Here is a 17056-nt window from a genome sequence, read left to right on the forward strand (position 1 = left end):
AAACACCAGGATAGCCCCTCATAAAACCCTCTGACCTGTGGAAACACGAGGATAGCCCCTCATAAAACCCTCTGACCTGTGGAAACACGAGGATAGCCCCTCATAAAACCCTCTGACCTGTGGAAACACCAGGATAGCCCCTCATAAAACCCTCTGACCTGTGGAAACACCAGGATAGCCCCTCATAAAACCCTCTGACCTGTGGAAACACAAGGATAGCCCCTCATAAAACCCTCTGGACTCTCTGACCTGTGGAAACACGAGGACAGCCCCTCATAAAACCCTCTGGACCCTCTGACCTGTGGAAACACGAGGATAGCCCCTCATAAAACCCTCTGACCTGTGGAAACACGAGGATAGCCCCTCATAAAACCCTCTGACCTGTGGAAACACGAGGATAGCCCCTCATAAAACACTCTGACCTGTGGAAACACGAGGATAGCCCCTCATAAAACCCTCTGACCTGTGGAAACACGAGGATAGCCCTCATAAAACCCTCTGACCTGTGGAAACACGGGATAGCCCCTCATAAAACCCTCTGACCTGTGGAAACACGAGGATAGCCCTCATAAAACCCTCTGGACTCTCTGACCTGTGGAAACACGAGGATAGCCCCTCATAAAACCCTCTGACCTGTGGAAACACGAGGATAGCCCCTCATAAAACCCTCTGGACTCTGACCTGTGGAAACACCAGGATAGCCCCTCATAAAACCCTCTGACCTGTGGAAACACCAGGATAGCCCCTCATAAAACCCTCTGACCTGTGGAAACACAGGATAGCCCTCTGAACCTGACCTGGGAAACACGAGGATAGCCCCTCATAAAACCCTCTGACACCAGGATAGCTGACCTGTGGAAACACCAGGATAGCCCCTCATAAAACCCTCTGACCTGTGGAAACACGAGGATAGCCCCTCATAAAACCCTCTGACCTGTGGAAACACGAGGATAGCCCCTCATAAAACCCTCTGACCTGTGGAAACACGAGGATAGCCCCTCATAAAACCCTCTGACCTGTGGAAACACAAGGATAGCCCCTCATAAAACCCTCTGACCTGTGGAAACACAAGGATAGCCCCTCATAAAACCCTCTGACCTGTGGAAACACGAGGATAGCCCTTCATAAAACCCTCTGGACTCTCTGACCTGTGGAAACACGAGGACAGCCCCTCATAAAACCCTCTGACCTGTGGAAACACGAGGATAGCCCCTCATAAAACCCTCTGACCTGTGGAAACACGAGGATAGCCCTTCATAAAACCCTCTGGACTCTCTGACCTGTGGAAACACCAGGATAGCCCCTCATAAAACCCTCTGACCTGTGGAAACACGAGGATAGCCCCTCATAAAACCCTCTGACCTGTGGAAACACGAGGATAGCCCCTCATAAAACCCTCTGACCTGTGGAAACACCAGGATAGCCCCTCATAAAACCCTCTGACCTGTGGAAACACCAGGATAGCCCCTCATAAAACCCTCTGACCTGTGGAAACACCAGGATAGCCCCTGACCTGTGGAAACACCAGGACCCTCTGACCTGTGGAAACACCAGGATAGCCCTCATAAAACCCTCTGGACTCTCTGACCTGTGGAAACACCAGGATAGCCCCTCATAAAACCCTCTGACCTGTGGAAACACGAGGATAGCCCCTCATAAAACCCTCTGACCTGACCTGTGGAAACACCAGGATAGCCCCTCATAAAACCCTCTGACCTGCGGAAACACCAGGATAGCCCCTCATAAAACCCTCTGACCTGTGGAAACACCAGGATAGCCCCTCATAAAACCCTCTGGACTCTCTGACCTGTGGAAACACCCTCTGAGGGAAACACCAGCCCCTCATAAAACCCTCTGACCTGTGGAAACACAAGGATAGCCCTCATAAAACCCTCTGACCTGTGGAAACACGAGGATAGCCCCTCATAAAACCCTCTGGACTCTGAAAACACGAGGATAGCCCCTCATAAAACCCTCTGACCTGTGGAAACACGAGGATAGCCCCTCATAAAACCCTCTGACCTGTGGAAACACGAGGATAGCCCCTCATAAAACCCTCTGACTCTCTGACCTGTGGAAACACGAGGATAGCCCCTCATAAAACCCTCTGACCTGTGGAAACACAAGGATAGCCCCTCATAAAACCCTCTGACCTGTGGAAACACGAGGATAGCCCTGTGGAAACACGAGGATAGCCCTTCATAAAACCCTCTGACTCTCTGACCTGTGGAAACACCAGGATAGCCCCTCATAAAACCATCTGACCTGTGGAAACACGAGGATAGCCCCTCATAAAACCCTCTGACCTGTGGAAACACCAGGATAGCCCCTCATAAAACCCTCTGACCTGTGGAAACACCAGGATAGCTCATAAAACCCTCTGACCTGTGGAAACACCAGGATAGCCCCTCATAAAACCCTCTGGACTCTCTGACCTGTGGAAACACCAGGATAGCCCCTCATAAAACCCTCTGACCTGTGGAAACACAAGGACCCCTCATAAAACCCTCTGTGGAAACACGAGGATAGCCCCTCATAAAACCCTCTGACCTGTGGAAACACGAGGATAGCCCCTCATAAAACCCTCTGACCTGTGGAAACACGAGGATAGCCCCTCATAAAACCCTCTGACCTGTGGAAACACGAGGATAGCCCTCATAAAACCCTCTGGACTCTGACCTGTGGAAACACGAGGATAGCCCCTCATAAAACCCTCTGACCTGTGGAAACACAAGGATAGCCCCTCATAAAACCCTCTGACCTGTGGAAACACGAGGATAGCCCTCATAAAACCCTCTGACCTGTGGAAACACGAGGATAGCCCCTCATAAAACCCTCTGACTCTGACCTGACCTGTGGAAACACGAGGATAGCCCCTCATAAAACCCTCTGACCTGTGGAAACACGAGGATAGCCCCTCATAAAACCCTCTGACCTGTGGAAACATGAGGATAGCCCCTCATAAAACCCTCTGACCTGTGGAAACACGAGGACAGCCCCTCATAAAACCCTCTGACCTGTGGAAACACCAGGATAGCCCCTCATAAAACCCTCTGGACCCTCTGACCTGTGGAAACACGAGGATAGCCCCTCATAAAACCCTCTGACCTGTGGAAACACCAGGATAGCCCCTCATAAAACCCTCTGACCTGTGGAAACACAAGGATAGCCCCTCATAAAACCCTCTGGAATCTCTGACCTGTGGAAACACGAGGATAGCCCCTCATAAAACCCTCTGACCTGTGGAAACACCAGGATAGCCCCTCAAAAAACCCTCTGACCTGTGGAAACACGAGGATAGCCCCTCATAAAACACTCTGACCTGTGGAAACACGAGGATAGCCCCTCATAAAACCCTCTGACCTGTGGAAACACCAGGATAGCCCCTCATAAAACCCTCTGGACTCTCTGACCTGTGGAAACACGAGGATAGCCCCTCATAAAACCCTCTGACCTGGAAACACGAGGATAGCCCTCATAAAACCCTCTGACCTGTGGAAACACGAGGATAGCCCCTCATAAAACCCTCTGACCTGTGGAAACACCAGGGACCTGTGCACCCCCTCATAAAACCCTCTGGACCTCTGACCTGTGGAAACACCAGGATAGCCCCTCATAAAACCCTCTGACCTGTGGAAACACCAGGATAGCCCCTCATAAAACCCTCTGACCTGTGGAAACACCAGGATAGCCCCTCATAAAACCCTCTGACCTGTGGAAACACCAGGATAGCCCTCATAAAACCCTCTGGACTCTCTGACCTGTGGAAACACCAGGATAGCCCCTCATAAAACCCTCTGACCTGTGGAAACACCAGGATAGCCCCTCATAAAACCCTCTGACCTGTGGAAACACGAGGATAGCCCTCATAAAACCCTCTGACCTGTGGAAACACGAGGATAGCCCCTCATAAAACCCTCTGACCTGTGGAAACACGAGGATAGCCCCTCATAAAACCCTCTGACCTGTGGAAACACGAGGATAGCCCCTCATAAAACCCCCCTCTGACCCTCTGACCTGTGGAAACACGAGGATAGCCCCTCATAAAACCCTCTGACCTGTGGAAACACGAGGATAGCCCTCATAAAACCCTCTGACCTGACCTGTGGAAACACCCCCTCTGGAACCCTCTGACCTGTGGAAACACGAGGATAGCCCCTCATAAAACCCTCTGACCTGTGGAAACACGAGGATAGCCCCTCATAAAACCCTCTCTGTGGAAACACGAGGATAGCCCTCATAAAACCCTCTGACCTGTGGAAACACGAGGATAGCCCCTCATAAAACCCTCTGACCTGTGGAAACACGAGGATAGCCCCTCATAAAACCCTCTGGACTCTCTGACCTGTGGAAACACGAGGATAGCCCCTCATAAAACCCTCTGACCTGTGGAAACACCAGGATAGCCCCTCATAAAACCCTCTGACCTGTGGAAACACGAGGATAGCCCCTCATAAAACCCTCTGACTCTGACCTGGGAAACACGAGGATAGCCCCTCATAAAACCCTCTGACCTGTGGAAACACGAGGATAGCCCCTCATAAAACCCTCTGACCTGACACCAGGATGACCTGTGGAAACACAGGATAGCCCCTCATAAAACCCTCTGACCTGTGGAAACCCCTCATAAAACCCTCTGACCTGTGGAAACACCAGGATAGCCCCTCATAAAACCCTCTGACCTGTGGAAACACCAGGATAGCCCCTCATAAAACCCTCTGACCTGTGGAAACACGAGGATAGCCCCTCATAAAACCCTCTGACCTGTGGAAACACCAGGATAGCCCCTCATAAAACCCTCTGACCTGTGGAAACACCAGGATAGCCCCTCATAAAACCCTCTGACCTGTGGAAACACTCATAAAACCCTCTGACCTGTGGAAACACCAGGATAGCCCCTCATAAAACCCTCTGACCTGTGGAAACACGAGGATAGCCCCTCATAAAACCCTCTGTGGAAACACTGTGGATAGCCCCTCATAAAACCCTCTGACCTGTGGAAACACGAGGATAGCCCTCATAAAACCCTCTGGACTCTGACCTGTGGAAACACGAGGATAGCCCCTCATAAAACCCTCTGACCTGTGGAAACACCAGGATAGCCCCTCATAAAACCCTCTGACCTGTGGAAACACAAGGATAGCCCCTCAAAAACCCTCTGACCTGACCTGGGAAACACGAGGATAGCCCCTCATAAAACCCCTGGACTCTGACCTGTGGAAACACGAGGATAGCCCCTCATAAAACCCTCTGGACTCTCTGACCTGTGGAAACACGAGGATAGCCCCTCATAAAACCCTCTGACCTGTGGAAACACGAGGATAGCCCCTCATAAAACCCTCTGACCTGTGGAAACACCAGGATAGCCCCTCATAAAACCTCTGACCTGTGGAAACACGAGGATAGCCCCTCATAAAACCCTCTGACCTGTGGAAACACGAGGATAGCCCCTCATAAAACCCTCTGACCTGACCTGGAAACACGAGGATAGCCCCTCATAAAACCCTCTGACCCTGTGGAAACACGAGGATAGCCCCTCATAAAACCCTCTGACCTGTGGAAACACGAGGATAGCCCCTCATAAAACCCTCTGACCTGTGGAAACACAGGATAAAAAAACCCTCTGGACTCTCTGACCTGTGGAAACACGAGGATAGCCCCTCATAAAACCCTGACCTGTGGAAACACTAGCCCTGACCTGTGGAAACACGAGGATAGCCCTCATAAAACCCTCTGACCTGTGGAAACACGAGGATAGCCCTCATAAAACCCTCTGGACTCTCTGACCTGTGGAAACACCAGGATAGCCCCTCATAAAACCATCTGACCTGTGGAAACACGAGGATAGCCCTCATAAAACCCTCTGACCTGTGGAAACACCAGGATAGCCCCTCATAAAACCCTCTGACCTGTGGAAACACCAGGATAGCCCCTCATAAAACCCTCTGACCTGTGGAAACACCAGGATAGCCCCTCATAAAACCCTCTGACCTGTGGAAACACCAGGATAGCCCCTCATAAAACCCTCTGACCTGTGGAAACACAAGGATAGCCCCTCTAAAACCTGTGGAAACACGAGGATAGCCCCTCATAAAACCCTCTGACCTGTGGAAACACGAGGATAGCCCCTCATAAAACCCTCTGACCTGTGGAAACACGAGGATAGCCCCACATAAAACCCTCTGACTCTCTGACCTGTGGAAACACGAGGATAGCCCCTCATAAAACCCTCTGACCTGTGGAAACACAAGGATAGCCCCTCATAAAACCCTCTGACCTGTGGAAACACGAGGATAGCCCCTCATAAAACCCTCTGACCTGTGGAAACACCAGGATAGCCCCTCATAAAACCCTCTGACCTGTGGAAACACGAGGATAGCCCCTCATAAAACCCTCTGACCTGTGGAAACACCAGGATAGCCCCTCATAAAACCCTCTGACCTGTGGAAACACGAGGATAGCCCCTCATAAAACCCTCTGACCTGTGGAAACACGAGGATAGCCCCTCATAAAACCCTCTGACCTGTGGAAACACAAGGATAGCCCTCATAAAACCCTCTGACCTGTGGAAACACCAGGATAGCCCCTCATAAAACCCTCTGGACTCTCTGACCTGTGGAAACACGAGGATAGCCCCTCATAAAACCCTCTGACCTGTGGAAACACGAGGATAGCCCCTCATAAAACCCTCTGACCTGTGGAAACACAGGATAGCCCTCATAAAACCCTCTGACCTGTGGAAACACGAGGATAGCCCCTCATAAAACCCTCTGACCTGTGGAAACACCAGGATAGCCCTCACCCTCTGACCTGTGGAAACACGAGGATAGCCCCTCATAAAACCCTCTGACCTGTGGAAACACGAGGATAGCCCCTCATAAAACCCTCTGACCTGTGGAAACACCAGGATAGCCCCTCATAAAACCCTCTGACCTGACCTGGAAACACGAGGATAGCCCCTCATAAAACCCTCTGACTGAAACACGAGGATAGCCCCTCATAAAACCCTCTGACCTGTGGAAACACGAGGATAGCCCCTCATAAAACCCTCTGACTCTCTGACCTGTGGAAACACCAGGATAGCCCCTCATAAAACCCTCTGACCTGTGGAAACACCAGGATAGCCCCTCATAAAACCCTCTGACCTGTGGAAACACCAGGATAGCCCTTCATAAAACCCTCTGGACTCTCTGACCTGTGGAAACACCAGGATAGCCCCTCATAAAACCCTCTGACCTGTGGAAACACAAGGATAGCCCCTCATAAAACCCTCTGACCTGTGGAAACACGAGGATAGCCCCTCATAAAACCCTCTGACCTGTGGAAACACGAGGATAGCCCCTCATAAAACCCTCTGACCTGTGGAAACACGAGGATAGCCCCTCATAAAACCCTCTGACCTGTGGAAACACGAGGATAGCCCCTCATAAAACCCTCTGGACTCTCTGAAAACACCTCTGACCTGTGGAAACACGAGGATAGCCCCTCATAAAACCCTCTGACCTGTGGAAACACGAGGATAGCCCCTCTCTGACCTGTGGAAACACCAGGATAGCCCTCATAAAACCCTCTGACCTGCACCCCTCATAAAACCCTCTGACCTGTGGAAACACGAGGATAGCCCCTCATAAAACCCTCTGACCTGTGGAAACACGAGGATAGCCCCTCATAAAACCCTCTGACCTGTGGAAACATCTCTGACCTGTGGAAACACGAGGATAGCCCCTCATAAAACCCTCTGACCTGTGGAAACACCAGGATAGCCCTCATAAAACCCTCTGGACCTCTGACCTGTGGAAACACGAGGATAGCCCCTCATAAAACCCTCTGACCTGTGGAAACACCAGGATAGCCCCTCATAAAACCCTCTGACCTGTGGAAACACGAGGATAGCCCCTCATAAAACCCTCTGGACTCTGACCTGTGGAAACACGAGGATAGCCCCTCATAAAACCCTCTGACCTGTGGAAACTCTGACCTGTGGAAACACGAGGATAGCCCCTCATAAAACCCTCTGACCTGTGGAAACACGAGGATAGCCCCTCATAAAACCCTCTGACTATCTGACCTGTGGAAACACCAGGATAGCCCCTCATAAAACCCTCTGGACACGAGGATAGCCCCTCATAAAACCCTCTGACCTGTGGAAACACGAGGATAGCCCCTCATAAAACCCTCTGACCTGTGGAAACACAAGGATAGCCCCTCATAAAACCCTCTGGACTCTCTGACCTGTGGAAACACGAGGATAGCCCCTCATAAAACCCTCTGACCTGTGGAAACACAGGATAGCCCCTCATAAAACCCTCTGACCTGTGGAAACACGAGGATAGCCCTCATAAAACCCTCACAAGGATAGCCCTCATAAAACCCTCTGACCTGTGGAAACACAAGGATAGCCCCTCATAAAACCCTCTGACCTGTGGAAACACGAGGATAGCCCCTCATAAAACCCTCTGACCTGTGGAAACACGAGGATAGCCCCTCATAAAACCCTCTGACCTGTGGAAACACGAGGATAGCCCTTCATAAAACCCTCTGGACTCTCTGACCTGTGGAAACACGAGGATAGCCCCTCATAAAACCCTCTGACCTGTGGAAACACGAGGATAGCCCTTCATAAAACCCTCTGGACTCTCTGACCTGTGGAAACACCAGGATAGCCCCTCATAAAACCCTCTGACCTGTGGAAACACCAGGATAGCCCCTCATAAAACCATCTGACCTGTGGAAACACCAGGATAGCCCCTCTGACCTGTGGAAACACCAGGATAGCCCCTCATAAAACCCTCTGACCTGTGGAAACACCAGGATAGCCCCTCATAAAACCCTCTGACCTGTGGAAACACCAGGATAGCCCCTCATAAAACCCTCTGACCTGTGGAAACACCAGGATGACCTGTGGAAACACGAGGATAGCCCCTCATAAAACCCTCTGACCTGTGGAAACACGAGGATAGCCCCTCATAAAACCCTCTGACCTGTGGAAACACGAGGATAGCCCCTCATAAAACCCTCTGACCTGTGGAAACACGAGGATAGCCCCTCATAAAACCCCTCATAAAACCCTCTGACCTGTGGAAACACCAGGATAGCCCCTCATAAAACCCTCTGACCTGTGGAAACACGAGGATAGCCCTCATAAAACCCTCTGGACTGACCTGTGGAAACACGAGGACAGCCCTTCATAAAACCCTCTGACCTGTGGAAACACGAGGATAGCCCCTCATAAAACCCTCTGACCTGTGGAAACACGAGGATAGCCCTTCATAAAACCCTCTGGACTCTCTGACCTGTGGAAACACCAGGATAGCCCCTCATAAAACCCTCTGACCTGTGGAAACACGAGGATAGCCCCTCATAAAACCCTCTGACCTGTGGAAACACGAGGATAGCCCTTCATAAAACCCTCTGGACTCTCTGACCTGTGGAAACACCAGGATAGCCCCTCATAAAACCCTCTGACCTGTGGAAACACCAGGATAGCCCCTCATAAAACCCTCTGACCTGTGGAAACACCAGGATAGCCCCTCATAAAACCCTCTGACCTGTGGAAACACCAGGATAGCCCCTCATAAAACCCTCTGACCTGTGGAAACACCAGGATAGCCCCTCATAAAACCCTCTGACCTGTGGAAACACCAGGATAGCCCCTCATAAAACCCTCTGACCTGTGGAAACACGAGGATAGCCCCTCATAAAACCCTCTGACCTGTGGAAACACGAGGATAGCCCTCATAAAACCCTGACTGGAAACACGAGGATAGCTCTGAAACCTGTGGAAACACGAGGATAGCCCCTCATAAAACCCTCTGACCTGTGGAAACACGAGGATAGCCCCTCATAAAACCCTCTGGACTCTCTGACCTGTGGAAACACGAGGATAGCCCCTCATAAAACCCTCTGACCTGTGGAAACACGAGGATAGCCCCTCATAAAACCCTCTGACCTGTGGAAACACCAGGATAGCCCTCATAAAACCATCTGACCTGTGGAAAACACCAGGATAGCCCCTCATAAAACCCTCTGACCTGTGGAAACACCAGGATAGCCCCTCATAAAACCCTCTGACCTGTGGAAACACCAGGATAGCCCCTCATAAAACCCTCTGACCTGTGGAAACACCAGGATAGCCCCTCATAAAACCCTCTGACCTGTGGAAACACAGGGATAGCCCCTCATAAAACCCTCTGACCTGTGGAAACACGAGGATAGCCCCTCATAAAACTGACCTGTGGAAACACGAGGATAGCCCCTCATAAAACCCTCTGACCTGTGGAAACACGAGGATAGCCCCTCATAAAACCCTCTGACCTGTGGAAACACGAGGATAGCCCCTCATAAAACCCTCTGGACTCTCTGACCTGTGGAAACACGAGGATAGCCCCTCATAAAACCCTCTGACCTGTGGAAACACAAGGATAGCCCCTCATAAAACCCTCTGACCTGTGGAAACACGAGGATAGCCCCTCATAAAACCCTCTGACCTGTGGAAACACGAGGATAGCCCCTCATAAAACCCTCTGACCTGTGGAAACACGGGATAGCCCCTCATAAAACCCTCTGACCTGTGGAAACACGCCCCTCATAAAACCCTCTGACCTGTGGAAACACGAGGATAGCCCCTCATAAAACCCTCTGACCTGTGGAAACACCTCATGACCTGTGGAAACACGAGGATAGCCCCTCATAAAACCCTCTGACCTGTGGAAACACCAGGATAGCCCCTCATAAAACCCTCTGGACCTCTGACCTGTGGAAACACGAGGATAGCCCCTCATAAAAACCCTCTGACCTGTGGAAACACCAGGATAGCCCCTCATAAAACCCTCTGACCTGTGGAAACACAGGGATAGCCCCTCATAAAACCCTCTGACTCTGACCTGTGGAAACACCAGGATAGCCCCTCATAAAACCCTCTGACCTGTGGAAACACCAGGATAGCCCCTCATAAAACCCTCTGACCTGTGGAAACACGAGGATAGCCCCTCATAAAACCCTCTGACCTGTGGAAACACGAGGATAGCCCCTCATAAAACCCTCTGACCTGACCTGGAAACACCAGGATAGCCCTCATAAAACCCTCTGACCTGTGGAAACACCAGGATAGCCCCTCATAAAACCCTCTGACCTGTGGAAACACGAGGATAGCCCCTCATAAAACCCTCTGACCTGTGGAAACACCCCCTCTGGACTCTCTGACCTGTGGAAACACCAGGATAGCCCCTCATAAAACCCTCTGACCTGTGGAAACACCAGGATAGCCCCTCATAAAACCCTCTGACCTGTGGAAACACGAGGATAGCCCTTCATAAAACCCTCTGGACTCTCTGACCTGTGGAAACACCAGGATAGCCCCCCATAAAACCCTCTGACCTGCGGAAACACCAGGATAGCCCCTCATAAAACCCTCTGACCTGTGGAAACACGAGGATAGCCCCTAATAAAACACTCCGACCTGTGGAAACACCAGGATAGCCCCTCATAAAACCCTCTGGATCCTCTGACCTGTGGAAACACGAGGATAGCCCCTCATAAAACCCTCTGACCTGTGGAAACACCAGGATAGCCCCTCATAAAACCCTCCGACCTGTGGAAACACAAGGATAGCCCCTCATAAAACCCTCTGACCTGTGGAAACACGAGGATAGCCCCTCATAAAACCCTCTGACCTGTGGAAACACGAGGATAGCCCCTCATAAAACCCTGACCTGTGGAAACACGAGGATAGCCCCTCATAAAACCTCTGACCTGTGGAAACACGAGGATAGCCCCTCATAAAACCCTCTGACCTGTGGAAACACGAGGATAGCCCCTCATAAAACCCTCTGACCTGTGGAAACACGAGGATAGCCCCTCATAAAACCCTCTGACCTGTGGAAACACGAGGATAGCCCCTCATAAAACCCTCTGACCTGTGGAAACACCAGGATAGCCCCTCATAAAACCCTCTGACCTGTGGAAACACGAGGATAGCCCCTCATAAAACCCTCTGACCTGTGGAAACACGAGGATAGCCCCTCATAAAACCCTCTGACCTGTGGAAACACGAGGATAGCCCCTCATAAAACCCTCTGGACTATCTGACCTGTGGAAACACGAGGATAGCCCCTCATAAAACCCTCTGACCTGTGGAAACACAGGATAGCCCTCATAAAACCCTCTGACCTGTGGAAACACGAGGATAGCCCCTCATAAAACACTCTGACCTGTGGAAACACGAGGATAGCCCCTCATAAAACACTCTGACCTGTGGAAACACGAGGATAGCCCCTCATAAAACCCTCTGGACTATCTGACCTGTGGAAACACGAGGATAGCCCCTCATAAAACCCTCTGACCTGTGGAAACACAGGGATAGCCCCACATAAAACCCTCTGGACTCTCTGACCTGTGGAAACACGAGGATAGCCCCTCATAAAACCATCTGACCTGTGGAAACACAAGGATAGCCCCTCATAAAACCCTCTGACCTGTGGAAACACGAGGATAGCCCTCATAAAACCCTCTGACCTGTGGAAACACGAGGATAGCCCCTCATAAAACCCTCTGACCTGTGGAAACACGAGGATAGCCCCTCATAAAACCCTCTGACCTGTGGAAACACGAGGATAGCCCCTCATAAAACCCTCTGACCTGTGGAAACACCAGGATAGCCCCTCATAAAACCCTCTGACCTGTGGAAACACGAGGATAGCCCTCATAAAACCCTCTGACCTGTGGAAACACGAGGACAGCCCCTCATAAAACCCTCTGACCTGTGGAAACACCAGGATAGCCCCTCATAAAACCCTCTGGACTCTGACCTGTGGAAACACCAGGATAGCCCCTCATAAAACCCTCTGACCTGTGGAAACACCAGGATAGCCCCTCATAAAACCCTCTGACCTGTGGAAACACCAGGATAGCCCCTCATAAAACCCTCTGACCTCTGACCTGTGGAAACACCAGGATAGCCCCTCATAAAACCCTCTGACCTGACCTGGGAAACACCAGGATAGCCCCTCATAAAACCCTGACCTGTGGAAACACGAGGATAGCCCCTCATAAAACCCTCTGACCTGTGGAAACACGAGGATAGCCCCTCATAAAACCCTCTGACCTGTGGAAACACCAGGATAGCCCCTCATAAAACCCTCTGACCTGTGGAAACACGAGGATAGCCCCTCATAAAACCCTCTGACCTGTGGAAACACAAGGATAGCCCCTCATAAAACCCTCTGACCTGTGGAAACACGAGGATAGCCCCTCATAAAACCCTCTGACCTGTGGAAACACGAGGATAGCCCCTCATAAAACCCTCTGACCTGTGGAAACACGAGGATAGCCCCTCATAAAACCCTCTGACCTGTGGAAACACAAGGATAGCCCCTCATAAAACCCTCTGACCTGTGGAAACACAAGGATAGCCCCTCATAAAACCCTCTGACCTGTGGAAACACGAGGATAGCCCCTCATAAAACCCTCTGACCTGTGGAAACACGAGGATAGCCCCTCATAAAACCCTCTGACCTGTGGAAACACGAGGATAGCCCTCATAAAACCCTCTGGATAAAACCATCTGACCTGTGGAAACACCAGGATAGCCCCTCATAAAACCCTCTGACCTGTGGAAACACCAGGATAGCCCCTCATAAAACCCTCTGACCTGTGGAAACACCAGGATAGCCCTCTAAAACCCTCTGACCTGTGGAAACACCAGGATAGCCCTCATAAAACCCTCTGGACCTCTGACCTGTGGAAACACCAGGATAGCCCCTCATAAAACCCTCTGACCTGTGGAAACACCAGGATAGCCCTCATAAAACCCTCCTGGAAGCCCCTCCTGACCTGTGGAAACACGAGGATAGCCCCTCATAAAACCCTCTGACCTGTGGGAAACACGAGGATAGCCCCTCATAAAACCCTCTGACCTGTGGAAACACGAGGATAGCCCCTCATAAAACCCTCTGACTCTCTGACCTGTGGAAACACGAGGATAGCCCCTCATAAAACCCTCTGACCTGTGGAAACACGAGGATAGCCCCTCATAAAACCCTCTGACCTGTGGAAACACGAGGATAGCCCCTCATAAAACCCTCTGACCTGTGGAAACACGAGGATAGCCCCTCATAAAACCCTCTGACCTGTGGAAACACGAGGATAGCCCCTCATAAAACCCTCTGACCTGTGGAAACACGAGGATAGCCCCTCATAAAACCCTCTGACCTGTGGAAACACCAGGATAGCCCCTCATAAAACCCTCTGGACTCTCTGACCTGTGGAAACACGAGGATAGCCCCTCATAAAACCCTCTGACCTGTGGAAACACAAGGATAGCCCCTCATAAAACCCTCTGGACCCTCTGACCTGTGGAAACACGAGGATAGCCCCTCATAAAACCCTCTGACCTGTGGAAACACGAGGATAGCCCCTCATAAAACCCTGACCTGTGGAAACACAAGGATAGCCCCTCATAAAACCCTCTGACCTGTGGAAACACGAGGATAGCCCTCATAAAACCCTCTGGAAACACCAGGATAGCCCCTCATAAAACCCTGACCTGTGGAAACACGAGGATAGCCCTCTGACCTGTGGAAACACGAGGATAGCCCCTCATAAAACCCTCTGACCTGTGGAAACACCAGGATAGCCCCTCATAAAACCCTCTGACCTGTGGAAACACGAGGATAGCCCCTCATAAAACCCTCTGACCTGTGGAAACACCAGGATAGCCCCTCATAAAACCCTCTGACCTGTGGAAACACAGGGATAGCCCCACATAAAACCCTCTGGACTCTCTGACCTGTGGAAACACGAGGATAGCCCCTCATAAAACCATCTGACCTGTGGAAACACAAGGATAGCCCCTCATAAAACCCTCTGACCTGTGGAAACACGAGGATAGCCCCTCATAAAACCCTCTGACCTGTGGAAACACGAGGATAGCCACTCATAAAACCCTCTGACCTGTGGAAACACGAGGATAGCCCCTCATAAAACCCTCTGACCTGTGGAAACACGAGGATAGCCCCTCATAAAACCCTCTGACCTGTGGAAACACGAGGATAGCCCTTCATAAAACCCTCTGGACTCTCTGACCTGTGGAAACACGAGGACAGCCCCTCATAAAACCCTCTGACCTGTGGAAACACGAGGATAGCCCTTCATAAAACCCTCTGGACTCTCTGACCTGTGGAAACACCAGGATAGCCCCTCATAAAACCCTCTGACCTGTGGAAACACGAGGATAGCCCCTCATAAAACCCTCTGACCTGTGGAAACACCAGGATAGCCCCTCATAAAACCCTCTGACCTGTGGAAACACCAGGATAGCCCCTCATAAAACCCTCTGACCTGTGGAAACACCAGGATAGCCCCTCATAAAACCCTCTGACCTGTGGAAACACCAGGATAGCCCCTCATAAAACCCTCTGACCTGTGGAAACACGAGGATAGCCCCTCATAAAACCCTCTGACCTGTGGAAACACGAGGATAGCCCCTCATAAAACCCTCTGACCTGTGGAAACACGAGGATAGCCCCTCATAAAACCCTCTGACCTGTGGAAACACGAGGATAGCCCCTCATAAAACCCTCTGACCTGTGGAAACACGAGGATAGCCCCTCATAAAACCCTCTGACCTGTGGAAACACGAGGATAGCCCCTCATAAAACCCTCTGACCTGTGGAAACACGAGGATAGCCCCTCATAAAACCCTCTGACCTGTGGAAACACGAGGACAGCCCCTCATAAAACCCTCTGACCTGTGGAAACACCAGGATAGCCCCTCATAAAACCCTCTGACCTGTGGAAACACCAGGATAGCCCTCATAAAACCCTCTGGACTCTCTGACCTGTGGAAACACCAGGATAGCCCCCATAAAACCCTCTGACCTGTGGAAACACCAGGATAGCCCCTCATAAAACCCTCTGCCCACGAGGATAGCCCTCATAAAACCCTCTGACTCTCTGACCTGGAAACACCAGGATAGCCCCTCATAAAACACTCTGACCTGTGGAAACACGAGGATAGCCCCTCATAAAACACTCTGACCTGTGGAAACACGAGGATAGCCCCTCATAAAACACTCTGACCTGTGGAAACACGAGGATAGCCCCTCATAAAACCCTCTGGACTATCTGACCTGTGGAAACACGAGGATAGCCCCTCATAAAACCCTCTGACCTGTGGAAACACAGGGACAGCCCCTCATAAAACCCCCTGGACTCTCTGACCTGTGGAAACACCAGGATAGCCCCCCATAAAACCCTCTGACCTGCGGAAACACCAGGATAGCCCCTCATAAAACCCTCTGACCTGTGGAAACACGAGGATAGCCCCTAATAAAACACTCCGACCTGTGGAAACACCAGGATAGCCCCTCATAAAACCCTCTGGATCCTCTGACCTGTGGAAACACGAGGATAGCCCCTCATAAAACCCTCTGACCTGTGGAAACACAAGGCTAGCCCCTCATAAAAACACTCTGAACCTCGGGAAATAGAAGGATTGTCCCTCATAAAACACTGACCTGTGGAAACACGAGGATAGCCCCCCATAAAACCCTCTGACCTGTGGAAACACGAGGATAGCCCCTCATAAAACCCTCTGACCTGTGGAAACACGAGGATAGCCCCTCCCTCTGATAAAACCCTCTGACCTGTGGAAACACGAGGATAGCCCCTCATAAAACCCTCTGACCTGTGGAAACACCAGGATAGCCCCTCATAAAACCCTCTGACCTGTGGAAACACGAGGATAGCCCCTCATAAAACCCTCTGACCTGTGGAAACACGAGGATAGCCCCTCATAAAACCCTGACCTGTGGAAACACGAGGATAGCCCCTCATAAAACCCTCTGACCTGTGGAAACACGATAGCCCCTCATAAAACCCTCTGATAGCCCACCAGGATAGCCCTCATAAAACCCTCTGACCTGTGGAAACACGGGATAGCCCCTCATAAAACCCTCTGACCTGTGGAAACACGAGGATAGCCCCTCATAAAACCCTGACCTGTGGAAACACGAGGATAGCCCCTCATAAAACCCTCTGACCTGTGGAAACACCAGGA

The 17056-nt window shown here is 51.1% G+C and overlaps 1 long non-coding RNA gene across 1 annotated transcript; it reads right to left on the bottom strand.

The window, feature by feature from the left end:
- Positions 1 to 1140: 1140 nt before the first annotated feature.
- On the bottom strand, positions 1141 to 16410 carry LOC127912139 (uncharacterized). The gene is made up of 3 exons (XR_008080991.1): positions 16219 to 16410; positions 14736 to 15172; positions 1141 to 1189 (listed from the first exon to the last, which is right to left on the bottom strand). It is a non-coding gene; the product is annotated as an uncharacterized LOC127912139 (long non-coding RNA).
- Between the last annotated feature and the right edge of the window lie 646 nt (positions 16411 to 17056).

Source organism: Oncorhynchus keta, chromosome 26 (genome assembly GCF_023373465.1).
Source record: "Oncorhynchus keta strain PuntledgeMale-10-30-2019 chromosome 26, Oket_V2, whole genome shotgun sequence".
NCBI classification, from domain to species: Eukaryota; Metazoa; Chordata; class Actinopteri; order Salmoniformes; family Salmonidae; genus Oncorhynchus; species Oncorhynchus keta.